Source organism: Tiliqua scincoides, chromosome 9 (assembly GCF_035046505.1).
Source record: "Tiliqua scincoides isolate rTilSci1 chromosome 9, rTilSci1.hap2, whole genome shotgun sequence".
Taxonomy (NCBI): domain Eukaryota; kingdom Metazoa; phylum Chordata; class Lepidosauria; order Squamata; family Scincidae; genus Tiliqua; species Tiliqua scincoides.
Window position 1 is genome coordinate 11,091,503 of NC_089829.1, and position 16,640 is coordinate 11,108,142.

Here is a 16,640-nt window from a genome sequence, read left to right on the forward strand (position 1 = left end):
AAGAGACTTGAACTGGTAAGGGGAAAGTTTTCTATTTTGCACTTGCAGTTTCCCTCACAGCCCAATCCTACCCACACTTTCATGGGCGTAAGCCCAACTGACTCTAATGGGACTTCTGAGTAGACATGCTTAGAATTGGGCTCTGAGGCTGGACTCCTATTCCCACCTTCCTGGGAGTAAGCCCCATTGACTCTAATGGGACTTACTTCTGAGTAGACAGGCATAGGATTGGGCTCTCAGACTTGTAAAGCCAGGTGGGTCTTGAAATAGAAGGACTCAGAACATAAGAACATAAGAACATAAGAACAGCCCAACTGGATCAGGCCATAGGCCCATCTAGTCCAGCTTCCTGTATCTCACAGCGGCCCACCAAATGCCCCAGGGAGCACACCAGATAACAAGAGACCTCATCCTGGTGCCCTCCCTTGCATCTGGCATTCTGACATAACCCATTTCTAAAATCAGGAGGTTGCGCATACACATCATGGCTTGTAACTCATAATGGATTTTTCCTCCAGAAACTTGTCCAATCCCCTTTTAAAGGCGTCTAGGGTAGACGCCAGCACCACATCCTGTGGCAAGGAGTTCCACAGACCGACCACACGCTGAGTAAAGAAATATTTCCTTTTGTCTGTCCTAACCCGCCCAACACTCAATTTTAGTGGATGTTCCCTGGTTCTGGTATTATGTGAGAGTATAAAGAGCATCTCCCTATCCACTCTGTCCATCCCCTGCATAATTTTTATGTCTCAATCATGTCCCCCCTCAGGCATCTCTTTTCTAGGCTGAAGAGGCTCAAACACCGTAGCCTTTCCTCATAAGGAAGGTGCCCCAGCCCCGTAATCATCTTAGTCGCTCTTTTGCACCTTTTCCATTTCCACTATGTCTTTTTTGAGATGCGGCGACCAGAACTGGACACAATACTCCAGGTGTGGCCTTACCATAGATTTGTACAATGGCATTATAATATTAGCCGTTTTGTTCTCAATACCCTTCCTAATGATCCCAAGCATAGAATTGGCCTTCTTCACTGCCGCCGCACATTGGGTCGACACTTTCATCGACCTGTCCACCACCACCCCAAGATCTTTCTCCTGATCTGTCACTGACAGCTCAGAACCCATCAGCCTATATCTAAAGTTTTGATTTTTTGCCCCAATGTGCATGACTTTACACTTACTGACATTGAAGCGCATCTGCCATTTTGCTGCCCATTCTGCCAGTCTGGAGAGATCTTTCTGGAGCTTCTCACAATCACTTCTGGTCTTCACCACTCGGAAAAGTTTGGTGTCGTCTGCAAACGTAGCCACTTCACTGCTCACCCCTGTCTCCAGGTCATTTATGAAGAGGTTGAAAAGCACCAGTCCCAGGACAGATCCTTGGGGCACACCGCTTTTCACCTCTCTCCATTGTGAAAATTGCCCATTGACACCCACTCTCTGCTTCCTGGCCTCCAACCAGTTCTCAATCCACGAGAGGACCTGTCCTCTAATTCCCTGACTGTGGAGTTTTTTCAGTAGCCTTTGGTGAGGGACCGTGTCAAACGCCTTCTGAAAGTCCAGATATATAATGTCCATGGGTTCTCCCACATCCACATGCCTGTTGACCTTTACAAAGAATTCTATAAGGTTCGTGAGGCAAGACTTACCCTTACAGAAGCCATGCTGACTCTCCCTCAGCAAGGCCTGTTCGTCTATGTGTTTTGAGATCCTATCTTTGATGAGGCATTCCACCATCTTACCCAGTATGGATGTTAGGCTGACCGGCCTATAGTTTCCCGGGTCCCCTCTCTTCCCCTTTTTAAAGAGACCCTACAGTGGGGTGTTGCCCCACCCACTGCATGGGGTGATGCGCAGGCCTCCGCACTGGGTGACGCGAATCCTAGTGACGCCACTGGTCCACTCCCCTTTAAAGGCATCCGGAGCAGGTGCCAGCATAACCTCCTGTTATTCACAATGCCACATCTCAACGTTATATATACATAATGTATATGTATGGCCCAAGAAACTCCTTGGGAGGACCTATCAGAGGCCCTCAAGTAGAATAACAGAGCAGAATTGGAGGAAGGTCATTTAGTCCAATCCCTGACTGTAGCAGGAAATCCTCCTAGAGTAGTATTTTACAATGTTTGTCCTCCACCGTACCACTTCACGTGGTCCACCTATTTGAAGTACCACCAGAAGTACCACTACTGGGTTGGGAGGCCAAATGTGACATGACAAACACCAGTAAGAGGCTCAGGGTGGACAGGAAGGGGTGGCTTTTTTCAAGAGTGGAAACACATACTTTGGATCTTTGCCCACTGAGCTGAGCCTCCTACCACTGTTTGTTGTGTTGCATTCCTGGTCTCGCTGCAGGTATCCAGGCATCCCAAGAGTACCACCAGACACTATCTCAAGTACCACTGGTGGTACTCTTTGGCATTGACTAAGAAACACTGGGACATCTGGAACACTGGTGGTACCCTCTGGCATTGATTGAGAAACCTGGAACATCTCTAGCAGGATAGAATCATAGATAGTGTATCGAGCTGAGAGAAGGGGCTGAGGCACAAGGTGATTTCTCCCCTCTTCTTTTTGCAGAAAATACAAAAGAGGAAGGTGAGCTGACAGATTCTGAAAGAGAGAGAGAGGACTTCAGTTTTGAGGAGAGACTGGAATGGAAGCCAAGAGGAAGAGCTGGCAGCCAGCAGTGGCAGACGTACTCAAGAGACCTGTGTTTGCAGAAGCAGATGCTCCCCATCCAAGGTTTGAACCTGCATATTTATAAATATAGCCATCGATTCATGTCAGTGGCAGATGACACAGACCAAGGGATGGAATCTCCCCCTAGAGAGAGGCCATGGAAGGAGGGGAGGGAAAAACGAGCAGAATCTGTCACTGTCTCCCCATGTGCATGGACGACAGCTTAGTCACAATGGGGAAAGAGGACAGAGGAAAGGTAAGTTGTAAGAATGGATTTGAAAGCAGTGATCTGCATTGCACACAGCCAGGGCGCTGTTTCCAACATGGCGGCAGTGAGGGGAAAGGATGGGGTCATTTAAAGGAGCAGGAGACCTTTGGGTGGTTGAGTGGGATGGAGCTGGAAGAGCAAATATCTTGGGCAGGAGTGGATATGGCAGGAGAAGGATATGAGCAGGGCCAGCCTATCCATGAAGCCAGCTGAGGCAGGTTGCAGATTGGTGATAGTGTGGGGGTGCTCATCTCTCTCTGCCTGGTTTCCCCTATTGTTCTTCCTTCTCCCTGGATTGGAAAAGAAAGGTGGGGAGAGAGGAAGGGGAAATATGGAGGGAAGGAGACATTAGAACATTGGGGAGTGGGGGAGCAAAGTACGGAACATAGTTGGGTAGAGGGGCAACTTTTGACATGCCACCTCAGGAGCTTTTAGGACAGCTTGGATCAAGATGAGCCAATGGAAGACCAGTGAGGAGGCCAATGTGTTTGTCAATGTGAGATATGACCAGATTGTGAACTATTATTTTTGTAGGGGTGGTGGTGGTAGAATCCCCTGGGGGCTGGGGATAAGAATAGGCCCTCAGTTTGGCTGTGCATGTCGTAAGAGGCGACTAAACAGCCACCGGGTAGATGGGACTCGATAGCCTGGGAAGGCAGCTCATCTGAGAGAAGGAAAACTCTGATCCCAAACCTCCACTGCCTTGTGGCTAAATCCAGTTATGGAAAAGGCTTCAGGAGTCAACCTCAAGGCAAAATCAGGAGCCGGAGTCCCTGAGGCAGTTCATGGCTGAACACAGTCACGTTCTGGCAACTCCTGCGACGCCGCTGGAACCAACCGTATTGGCCTCTGCCTTTCCATTGGACCATTTCAGCGACGTGGAGAGGGGGGATTTGCTGCATGGGTAACAGCCTATCCTCCATACCTACTTTACCCAGGCTTCGCTCACTGGAGAGGACACTGTGTTCCAGAACCACCATTCAGAGTGTGACACCATAGTCTTCCGAGACTGAAGGATGCCAACTGACTGGTGGTAGAGAGGAACTTCTGTGGTGGGGGGGAGGGGCAGAGATGAAATGTTAGAGGATTTCTTGAACTAAATGGATGGGAAGATTTCTTTATGTAAAAAGGATTTCCGAGTTAAAAATATTTCTCTCTTTGGGGGGCATCTTTTATTCATGCACACACATATACATCAGTAATGCGTGCACATGTGTGGGTGAGAGATTCATAAAGCAATGGAAGAAGCGACCCATTCAGCATCTTCATAAGCAAGTCAGAAATTAAGATTGGCTCATTCAGAACTCCAAAATCCAGAGCAAAATGGAGAGAAGAAGTTGAGAAGCATTTGGACAGTTGAAGCGTGTTTTTCAAGGTGACTGTCTGATGTCAGAAGCTAAGCAGGGTCAGGCCTGGTTAGTACTTGGATGGAAGACCGCCTGGGAATACCCGGTGCTGTAGGCTTATACCATAGTCTTTCGAGACTGAAGGTTGCCAACCATGTCTTAGGAATCACAGGAGCTGTCCTGTCGACAAAATTCACACTGCATTCTGTTTCTAACCGGCCTAGTGAATGTTGGATGGCTTGAGAAGGTGCAGGGTGATGGACTCCATAAAAGATCTACTTAAAAAAATAGACGTGGGTCTGTAGCAGGGAAAAATTCAATGAGAAGCAGTAGCTCTGTGTAGATCTCTTGGGAGTCACAAAAATAAGCATGACAAGAATGTAACCCAAACATTTGTTTATGAAGATGTGGAATATATTTCCTTGGTGTAGGGAAGTGGCTGAAGAATGTGAGCGAAAAAATTTCCAGTTGAAATCTTAGCTCAGCTCTTCGGCTGGGTCATGAACCCTTTTGATTTGGATTCTGGTGTTGCTGGAGAAGGCCAGCTGGACTAGAGCAGCGCTTCTCAAACTGTGGGTCGAAACCAAGTGGTGGTGTGTCATGACACAAGGCCAAGTGGGTTGCAAGGTGGGCCCACCTGCCCACCCTTTACTCCATTTGGCTCCAAATTGAAACCAAATAGACACAACTGGAGGCCACTTCTGGGGTGTGACCCACCTCTCAATGCTGCCCCCACATTGCACTGGGCTCAAGACATTGTCCAGAGGCCTCTGTGGGCCTTGGAACACCTCTGGAAGCAACCTCTGGAAAAGACAGGTGGAGCAAAGGCTTCTGGGAAGGAGGTCTGGGGTTGGCATTCAAGCCCAGCCCATCTTTGAGGTCCCATTTCTACAAGGTGGGCTGGAGACTGCCCAGCCCTGAAGTGGTGTCTCCTCTTCCTTCCACTCCCTGGAGTTGAAAAAGGAAAAGAAGGTAGCCAAAGAGAACGTATGGAGAACAGGAGAGTGGAGAGCTAGAGCATTGGAGATGCTCCAGCCCACTGATCTCTTCTGCTCCATGCTTCTTCTTCTGCTCTGTTCCACTCTTCCTTCCCGCTCCAGGGAGTAGGAGAAGAAACAATGAAGCTGGCAAGAGGAGATGGGCGGGGTCCTTTCCAAGACAGTGGCATGGATGGGCCAATCCAACCCTGCCCCTCCATAATGCACATTCCTACCACCTGATGGGCACCCCCCACTGGTATATATAATAAATATCATAGATACTGTCCTTATGTTTAAGTATCTTGGGCTATTTTAAATGAGATTTTTTTTTCAATTGGCTGGGTAATCTGACTGTCTTAATTAGGGGGGAAAAAATCTTGGCACGCTCGCCATGAAGCTAATTGGCACCATCAAAGCACAGAATGATCCCTAATTCTGCTAGTTAGAGACACACCTGTTACCTGCGCCGCTGAGTAATATCCAGAGATTAAGAGGGAAGGAGAGTATTAAAACAGAGCAGCTGCTGCAACGCAAACAGTTCGGCGGATGACGCCTGAGACGGCCTGGGCACACCGCAGCCCTGCGCGGGTGTAAAATGAACCATTTGGGTTTCCTAATAGCCTCCTGCAGCTGTCAGAGTAAACACTTAGTGGAGGCAGGAAAATAGGCTTGTCCTGAGATTCAGAAAGCTGGATGTGATTCCGAGGTCACCTTTCCTAAGGTCTATATTGGGGGGGGGATGTCTCCCAAGGTGTGCATAGCATTAGATCATTCCTGGGCTTTCATGGAATTTCATGGAAATCCCACTGGGATTTCATGGAATCATCAAGCTGGGAGGATCCCACAAGGTCATCTAGTCCAACCCCCTGCCTGTAATAGTCCCAGTTGCACTGATGGCAAGAAACATGCTCCCTCACAGAGCCTGTGTGACCAGCCACTGAGATCAGGACAGGTCTTATGAGCTGCGAGTTCCAATGCAAACATTTTTGCAGGGGGGGCACCCCCATAGAGCCCCCCTACTCACTAGGATGTGTGGCAGCGGTGAGGGACCTGGCAGCAGTGTCACTGCCTACTGCTGGGGGGGGATGTCAAGCCAATATGACCCAAGGGCAGGCGGGGGGAGGGCTGTCCAGTGGCAATGCTTCACTCACCATGCTGTCCTTTCAATGCATCAGCTTGGAAGATTTCACGCCGGAGCATCATTTACCGAGCAGGTGCTCCACTCAGTGCCCCAGTGTGGGGCCCCTCCAGGCACAGGGCCCAATTTGGCCACATTGGTAAACTGCCCTAAGGCTGCCCTGGCTGCGTCCAACACATTCTGCCTTATGCTCACCCCAAAGTAATTTGAAGGGAAGGTAGACAGACACAGAAGATTTGCAGTTTCTACCACTGCGGACTTCCTCCTTCTTCCTCAAAGTGATGCTCCTGCTGTAAGGGGAGGAAGCTTCAGAGGCAGCAGAGGTCAGATTCTTTGTGGATCTGCAGAACTCCTTGCCACAGGAAGCAGTAATGGCATCTCACCTAAATGCCTTTAAGAGGGGATTAGACAAATTCCTGGAGGAAAAGTTCATTACGGGTTACAAGTCATAGTAGGTATGTGTAAGCTCTTGGTTTTAGAGGCAGGCTGCCTCTGTTTGCCAGATGCAGGGGAGGGCACCGGGACATTGTCTTGTGTGCTTCCTGAAGCATTTGATGGGCCACTGTGAGATACAGGAATCTGGACTAGATGGGCCTTTGGCCTGATCCAGTGGGGCTCTTCTTATATTCTTTGGAGTTCTTTGTGGATGACCCCATGAATCACACTCAAAACCTTGATGAATCATGCAAGTTCCCTTGGAGCACCTGCGAACCTTGATCGGGGGTGGGGGTTGGGGGTGTTCTTGCATCCCAACATGGAGAGAGAAAAGGCCATGTAGGGTTTTTTGAAGTTAGGATCGATAACCGATGCTGGATTTGAGAGCATGGGAAGGCATGTGGAGAGTCTTGATGTCTCTCCCCCATTCATGTGTAAATGGCCACCACAACAACAACACAGAAATATGATTTTAAGCTTGATTTTTGTCACTTCCTATATTGGCTCAGCTGCCCCTTGGTGGTGTACAGAACTGTCCTTGGATGCAACATCAAGAATGGCTGCCATAAAAATATGATGCTCACCAGTATGGTGGTGGCACACTTCCAGTTTCACATCAGATTTTTGTGGTTTTAAAAAGATGGAAATTAACGGGAGGGGAAGGGGCACCAAGGAGGTCCCTCCAAATGGATCTCAAAGTGAATCCAAAAGGAACCCCATTTCAGTGTGTTGTGCAAACCCCTTGCCTCTATCCAACAGATTCCCCCATCCCCCTCTTCCTCAATCAGTGCTATACCTATGAACCCACCCACTGGATACCTGATGATAATTATTGCTGCCCTTCCTGCTTGGAAGTGCCTCTTGGGACACCGACAAGATGCTTCTTTTCTCACTTCCTTCAAATTCCTCCATCCCCCTTTATTCCTTCCTCCACTGTCTCCCTTATGTCACTAACTAGATCAGGGGGGTCAAACATAAGGCCCGCAGGCTGGATGCAGCCCCCAGAGGCTCTTTATCCACTTCCATTATAATTGGGCTCTCCAAGGCCCACCCTTTCAAGAGCGCTGCTTCTCCCATGCCTCTGGGAGGGAGTGGTGGAAGGAGGCCATAGGAGGCAAGGAGCATGACAGGAGAAAGGGCAGGACAAGAGGGGTGAGAGAGGAAGACACTGCCAAGGTCTAGGAGAGGCCAATTATCATGCGGGCTGCCCTTTCAGCAGCACTGCTTCTGTCAAGGCATCACTTCACAGACCACCCTTCAGCTGCTGAGCTGTGAAGTGGCACTGCCACAGATGTGGCACTGCTGAAAGCATGGCCCACGTGATCAATGGGCTCCCCCAGCATCATAATTGGACTATTTCATATACTAAACATACGATCAAGATTTGCACATTTTCTCTTGTGTCATTTGCAGCTAGTGAGTGTCTGCGTGAGAACAAAATCATCTGCACTTCCTCCGTAACGATGTCACTTCCGGTCCTTAGCAGATTTACAGTCGTGAACCAGATTTCACGGCAAGGATGGGAAAGGTGAATTGGTCACAACCTCTTTCACTGAAGGGTCTTAACACATATTGCCACTAAGAGAAGTAGGGCACGGGTTACTTAACTGGGCTGCTTGCCAGAGGTCAAAAAAATCCTTAAACCAAAGCATTAGCCGCCTTAGCAGTTTTTGTTTTTTTTTTCCTGGGCAAACTTCAAACGATGGGCATGGCTGCACGTGGGAACAGGATCTGAGTTATAATGCAACACAGCTCAAAGGCAGAGAGACATGGAGTGACAATCAATGACATTTGCAGAAGAAAAACAGCAGAATGATGGGACATATACTGCAATGTGTCAGGTGAAATCCATGTGGCTGGCCAGGCAGCCGAAACCTCAAGGTGTCCTTGGCTGAAAAATGGAGGCATTGAGAATTTTCAGTTGGCACTAGAACTAAGCTGGAAGTTAATAATAATAATTTTTGTTATTATTGTCAGTCCTTGGTATCCACAGGGAATCTGTTCCCAGATCCCCTGAAGATACCTATACATTGCTAAAGGTTGTTAGTGCACCTTGTGGCGCGCTAGTGGCAAAGTGCCCCAGCCCCAGCCTCGACTTGAGGCTGAGGTTGCAGCAGCCTGTTTTGCTTGAGGGAGGCAAGAACAGAGGTCTCCTCAAGTGAGCATGTGCTGAAGAGAGCTCAGACCATTCCCAGCCAACGACCCTGCCCACCTGCCCACCAGAGTAACTGGCCGCTAAGTGAGAGCTGGATAGACATTTTTGGGGACCATCCTACTTGGCCGTTGGAAGGTAGTTTTTTTTGCCTACCCCAGACTGGCATAGGGGTGGCATTGGGATTTCATTTAAGGTTTAGGTTGAGTACGTTTAGTTATTTGGTTACTTGGCATCAGGTGTGCAGGGTGGGGTAGGCAGAGCTATATATCTCGGCATCCAATCTGAGGCAGCAAGGTCAGAGGGGTAAGCCAGAACCTCCCCAATGATGCCCAACCAGCTCAAGGAGGCTGGCTGGCAAGCCCCACCGATTGAACTGGCAAAGCGGTTTGGCTGACTTGACCACTAGGGGGCAGTAAGGAAAGGCGGGTCCAGCAGCTTGTTGAGTGACAACCTGGAGTCGGGTGGACACCCTACAAGATTGGGGGACGTAGATGGCCAGGACCGTTTCCTCTACTTGGTACCCTGCACGTGGGAGGGGTTTTAGGATTGCCCCTCAGTTTACCCTGCTGCAGAGTTTGTTGTCAATTAATAAAAGTGTTCTGGTGAATCCAAGCCTCAGTCTCCTGTCTTTATTTGGTGGGAGTTGGGATAACAGAAACCTTATCAAACAGCTGTTGGAAACAGATCTACAGATTACAAAACCATGATATGGGCACTGGTATTTGTATTGTAAATGTGTGTGGGGGGGGGGGAAGGGGACAATCTGGATGCTCTAAAACTCTGCGACAAGAAATCCAGTGGAACAAAATGACCTAGATTGGAGAACAGATGGGCATCCACTGGGTTTTTGCTGAGAATCTGTAAATTTTGCAAATGTGCAGAGCAGGAAGAGACAGTCTTATTTTTGCAATTGGTTTTGAGAGAAATTTTGCCTGATTATAAGTGCAACACACCCCTCGTTTCCCAGGGATTTATTAGGCAATGCTAAAAAAAACAAATAGGCAGCATTTATAATATTATAAAGGATTATTGACTTTTGGAAACTATAAGCGGAGCCCTCTCTGTGGATCATGCAGGAGGGACATCAGAAGGTCCAAGTCTGTCAGAAGGCCCACCTGGCCAAGCTGACCTCTGAACCTTGGGTACCAGTGGCAATGGCACCATCATATCAAACTGCCGTGTAGGGCTGGACCAAGATGTCCAACAAGCCACATGCTGCCCCCCTTCTGCAATGATATGCTCCCACTCTCCAGTGCTCCAGCTCAGCACTCCCTTCCATGTGTCCACTCCCTCTCTGTCTGCCTCTTCCTTTTCCAATCCAGGGAGTAGAAAGAGGAGAAGGAACAGTGGAGGCAAGGAGGTGGACAGAGATGGGCACCCCCACCTCACCAACCTTCTGCCTGAGGCAACCACTTCAGTTGGCCTCATGGATGGGCTGATGCTGCCTGATGGAGAAAAAAGAGTGGGCCTAACCAGAATGAAAGGGGAGTGTCTGCTTCTTCTTTCGGCACAACCACAAAGCCTGTACTTATTGAACTCCACCCCCCCCCCCATTCAATCATACCCATCCTTAGGAGAAAGGTAAAAAAAGGAGTTGAAGTCTAGTATCTCTCTCCTTCTCTCATACCTTTCTCTAGTGTTTGGGCATGATCAGGGCTGGGGGAGGTTGCATGCACACCACAGGAGAGAAGCAACCCATCACAGACTGCACAGCACACTTATGTGGCCTGGGGGGAGGGGCTTCTGGATCCTGGCACACCCCTATGCCATAGAAAGCTCTAGTGCAGGGGTGTCAAACACAACGTCTGCAGGCCAGATGTAGTCCCTGGAAGCAATTTAACCAACTGGGCTCTCCCAGCGTGCCAAGTGCGCTCTCTCATATCTTGAAAATATGAACAAGCTCTGTACATTTTCTCTTCGGTCATTTGCAGCTCATGAGTTCCTGTGTGAGAACCAAGTGCTTATTTCTGGCCATCATCTGCTCAATGATGTCACTTCCGGCCCACAACAGGTGAAGTGAATACTATTCGGCCCACTCTACGAAAAGGGTTTGACACCCCTGCTCTAGTTCTGTACAAAATGTCAATCCAGGTAGCTCTCTGGACTAATCCTGACCTCAGATCCACACAGACCGGCCCAAGACTAGCTTCTCTACAGTTTAATTGGTGCTTTCGAATCTTGGCTTTGGAAGCCAACCTGTTCCCTCATTTCCAATGACGCTTAATCACACTTGGGGGCCGTAAATGTTCCGAGGCATGATATATCGTTCTTGCTGCAATTTAATTATAGACATGAAGACTTGGAAATGAACTCAAATGAGGAAAAGAGTCATGATGACAATTGCGCATCTGGTGCAAGAGCAGCTGCTTCCCGTGCAAGGTGGTCGCTTCTCCCCTCCCTCGCTCCGGGCGTGCAAGAACAGCCCTCCCTAACCCAACCCACCCCAGCCAAAGATCTCCATGAGCCCAAGGAGCCATTGGCATCCATAAAGCCTTTAGGATCCCTTCTCCCTCTGGACAAATCACCTTCCTCCTGCCCCACGTCTATCTGCATTTGTCAAGCCGAACTGGAGACGTCACTTGTTCACGGTCCCACTCCTGGCAACCTCTCCGGACTCAATACAACCTTTAATAACAGCCCTAAAAAAAAGCGATGATGAAAAAGATGTCTTTGAGATGGAGCTGGGAGCACTAACCCTGTGGCCCTGCAACCCTCGGGCCCTGCAAAACAAGAGGCCACTGGTTTGGAAGAGCAAATAACCAACTTAGGATATGATATGATAGTGTGTTGGCAACCTTCAGTCTCAAAAGACTATGGTATCGCACTCTGAATGGTGGTTCTGGAACAGCGTCTAGTGTGGCTGAAAAGGCCAATTCGGGAGTGACAATCCCTTCCACACTGGGAGCAAGTGCAGTCTGTCCCTGGTCTGTCTCCCTGGCTATGGGCCTTCCTTCTTTGCCTCTTTTCCTCAGTCTGTTGGCCAAGTGTCTCTTCAAACTGGGAAAGGCCATGCTGCACAGCCTGCCTCCAAGCGGGACGCTCAGAGGCCAGGGTTTCCCACCTGTTGAGGTCCACTCCTAAGGCCTTCAGTTCCCTCTTGCAGATGTCCTTGTATCGCAGCTGTGGTCTACCTGTAGGGCGATTTCCTTGCACGAGTTCTCCATAGAGGAGATCCTTTGGGATCCGGCCATCATCCATTCTCATGACATGACCGAGCCAACGCAGGCGCCTCTGTTTCAGCAGTGCATACATGCTAGAGATTCCCTCTTCAAATACATGAAGGGCTGTCATATGGAAGACGGAACAACCGCCTCTGCAACTAGAACTAGATCCAATGGAAGGAGAATCCATTTGGAATTAAGAAGAAACCGATGGTCAGGGTGGGTCAGCAGTGGGACAGATTGCCAAGGGAAGTGGTGAATTCTCCCTCCCTGGAGATCTTCACACTGAGGCTCAATTGGCACCTGCTGGAGATGCTCTAGTAGGATTTCCTGCTACAGTTGTCTGTAGAAGATCCTGGAAAGGAAGATCATGTCCTCTCACCCAGCAAGACTTTCATTATGTTCTTAAACAGGAACTGACATTTCCAAGTGCCCATCTAGTTCAGCTTCCTGTATCTCATAGTGGCCCACCCAGATGCCTCTGGGAGCACTCAATGCATCAAAGACCTGTCTCCTGTTGCCACTTCCTTGCACCTGGCATTCGGAGATAGGCAACTGCTAAAACCCAGAGGTTGTACACAGTTGTAGCGTGTGTTGTACTTTCTATCCACAACTCTGTCCAATCCCCTTTTCAAGGCATCCGGGCCAGGTGTCATCCTCATACTCTGTGGCAAGGAGTTCCACAGTTTGAGGCATGAAGCTGCCTTATACTCCCTAAGTTTCAGACAGAGGACCTCTCAGCTGTGTTACTTAACCTTATATGGACTGAAGATATGTTTAGTCCAACAACATTCAAATTGTGTGTTCCTACCTGGATGAATCGCATTGTTCACTGCACAACTGAAGTCAAACCATGAGGTTTTCCAAGCAAGGCTTCTTTGGGAAGCTAGAACTGAACATAAGCCCCAACGTCAGGGACGTCTTGCTCAGGGCACCCTCAGATCTCCCCTTTTTGAAAGAAAGTTCATCAGTACATCTCAAAGGTTGAGGAGGTCCTTGGCCCCATTTGAGATGAACTGAGCAGTGGCCTCGCTAGGGGTGTGTGGGCTGCACCAGGTGATATGCACCGGGAAGGGGTGACGTTACTACTGGCCAAAAATTTTTAAATGTTGGTTTTTTAAAAATAATACCATCATGTTATACACACTCGATGTGTAATTTCATGCAGAATGCAATGAAAGAAACCATGCTGAAATATCTCTAGCCTATCAAAAGTTATAGCAGAAAAACAATTGGGAATGGGGAGATGGTCCATCACCCTGCCCACTGCTCAGAGTGTTGCCCCCTCCCACTGCATGAGAGGAGGTCCATCATGGGGGTGATGCGCGGGCTTCCCGCACTGAGTAAGGCAAACCCTAGTGATGCCTCTGGGACTGGGCCTCAGATTTGCCCTTGCGCATTGGAGGCTTTGACACTCAGGCGAACCATCAGAAGAACGTTGAGAGGAATGAAGAAGAGGAAGAACATTCAGTCTCTGTTCTGCTGGGATGGAGGCAGGTGGATTGCACAGCAGAGCAGAATTATGATGGAAGGCAATTTCCCTTGATTGCCGCCAGAGTTTTTCTCTGCACTTTGGTGCGTACGACAGGTAATTATCAGTCTCGCAAATCTGTGTCTTCCAAAAAAGGGGGGGAGGGAGAGTGATGCAGAGAGATCTGGTTTTTTTTATTATTATTATTATTTTATTGTAAATATTCTGGGCGCTAATAACCCCCAATTAGCACTTTGGAATCTGTTTTGTTTTCACATTCTTTTGTAAACTGAAAATGCAACAACACCTTCCCTTGAGAAAACAAAGAGGGGGAACGGGGGGGGGAGAGAAAGAGAGAGATTTTGATAATTGAGTTCACGCCGCACGAGTCGCTAAAGCGATTCCATTTGCTTTTCCCTTCCTAACGGAGTGCTCTGACACGGATAATAACTGACAGGGCACATTTGCAGAGATTGGGGGGGTGAGCTGATTCCAATGAAATTGATTGGTTCCAAAAATCACCCCATCCCCTATGAAGAGAGGTGCACACCCAAGAACGCGTCACGGCAGGACCCTGGAGAACTGTCAACCCTTCTGTCATCTCCAGCAGGACACGGTTCACACCTTGTTAAGCTTCCTACATAAAACAGGAGACTCTCAGCCCAATCCTATGCATGCTTACTCAGAAGTAAACCCCACTGAGTTGGATGGAACTTACTCCCAGGTAAGTGGGTATAGCAGTGGTTCTCAAGCCTTCGGTACCAAGAGCCACTTTTTAGAATGAGAATCTGTCAGGACCCACTGGAAGTGATGTCATGACCAGAAGTGATCTCAAGCAGGAAGATTTTTAACTATCCTAGGCTGCAATCCTACTCACACTTCCCCAGGAGTAAGCCCCATTGACTATCATGGTTCAAAGCATATACAGAGTAGCTTGTTAAAAGTACAGGTCTGTCACATTTCCCCAAATGCAGTCACATCCCATGGTAGCATCAAGTCTAATATATTAAAAATAAAATATTAGAATGAATGGGAACCCACCTGAAATTGGCTCGCAACCCACCTAGTGGGTCCTGACCCACAGTTTGAGAAACACATGTGTAGGATTGCAGTCTCATGCATTTCATCCATATCCCATATCATCGAACCACAGGGCTGGGCCGTCCACGAGGAGGTCCCTTCACATAGCCCATCTTCCAGAAAAATCTGTCAGTGGCTACTAGCCACAGAGGCTCCATGTCAGTCTGCCTCTAGATGCCCATTTTAGGGGAGCCAGGATAGTGCATGGTCTCTCCTCTTCAGAGGTCTCCCAGTGGTAGTTGACAGACCACTGTAAGAAAATTTTGGTTTTGATCGGCCTTTGGCCTGAACCCTCCAGGCTTTTCTTCTGTTCCCAATATATATATTTGATGAAGAATGTTCGAGTTTTGCTTTAATTGAGTTGGCTTTGCCTTATATTTAGGCTCTTTTCCTGTGTTAAAAAACAAAAGCCGGTATGGGAGGCCATCGTGTCACCCCTATGATGGACCTCCTACCATGCGGTGGGTGGGGTAAAGCCTCGGGTGGTCGGCGTGGCGATGTACCATTGCCCCGCCCCACTGGTTTTTTGGCTATAGCTTTTGATAGAATCGAGATATTTCAATGTGGTTTGTTCTATTGCATTCTGCATGAATTTACACATTGAATGATATATAACGTGATGGTATTATTTGAAAACACCAAGATTTAAAAAATTGGGGTGAATGGCAGTATCACCCCCGTGCACATTACCTGGTGCAGCCTGCACCCCCCACACACCCCTAGCTATGCCACTGTTCCTGAGGCTACTAGCCCTGTAAGGAGTGTTGACTTTGACCGGCGACAAGAAACAGACTCTTTTGGAATCCCACTTGCTTGCTTTATTCCGATTGATTGGCGTTAGGCTTCCTGTTGCTATCTTTTTGCCCACAGAGTTATAAGAATGGTTTGAATTTTACACTCCTGGTCAGATGCATTCTACAGCTTTCATAAACTCAGAACAATTTTCCATCTCCAGCCTTGTTTTGCTTGATTAATTTCACCAATATATTCCTCCCAGTGTCGCATACCTCACAGTGACTGTTTGCTGCTGTACCAGTGACAGAAATGACCTGTTTTACCTGACTGTGCATTGCCTGCTGTCTCTGTTCCTCCTCCTCCTCCTCCCCTCTGGGCTGCAGGAGGAAGAGGAGAGTAGAAGAAGAAGCAAGGAGAAGCGAGCGGTCTACTCAAGAGGCATTTCACAAAGTGCTAGGAGCCCTGGAACACCCCTAGACGCCCCTAGGAGTCCTATAAGCACACTGGGAGTGACCACCATTTGTCCCCCTATTCATCGCTCCCCTTCCTCATTCCCCCCCCCCAGTTCCAGCTGTTGACCAGTATTTGGCGTTGGGTTATGCACAAGTGCTAGTGCTCTGGGGCAGAAGTGTAACTAGGGTTTGTGTCACCTAGTAGATTTAGAGACCATTATTGGCATTAAATGTCACCTAGTACAAGAGCTCATTCCGTCATCCCCATGATGGACTTACTCCCATACCAGTCCATACATAATAAATTACAATATCATACACACAGCCTAAATGCAGTGGCATCACTAGGGTTGGTGTCACCCCTATTAACTAAATAGCTCACCCCACAAATCCGTAACCAACAAAAAACCAGTGGCAAACTTGATGACACTCAAACAACTGAATAAGAGTTCTAGCATTAGCTCTGACCCATGGAAATGAGATCTAACTAACACTGGTTGCCTGATGTCATGATAACACCTCATTGGCTTTCAGAACAATCAGTATCATTGGTTAGTTTTGAGTCAAGAAAACCCCCTTTTTGTTACATAAGACAGTTGTGTTTTCCTTTTCTGGTTATTTGGCCATAGCATTTGATAGAATGCAGATATTTAGATGAGGTTGGTTTCATTGCATTCTGCATGAAAGTTCACATCAAATGATATATGACATGATGGTATTATTTGAAAATACCAA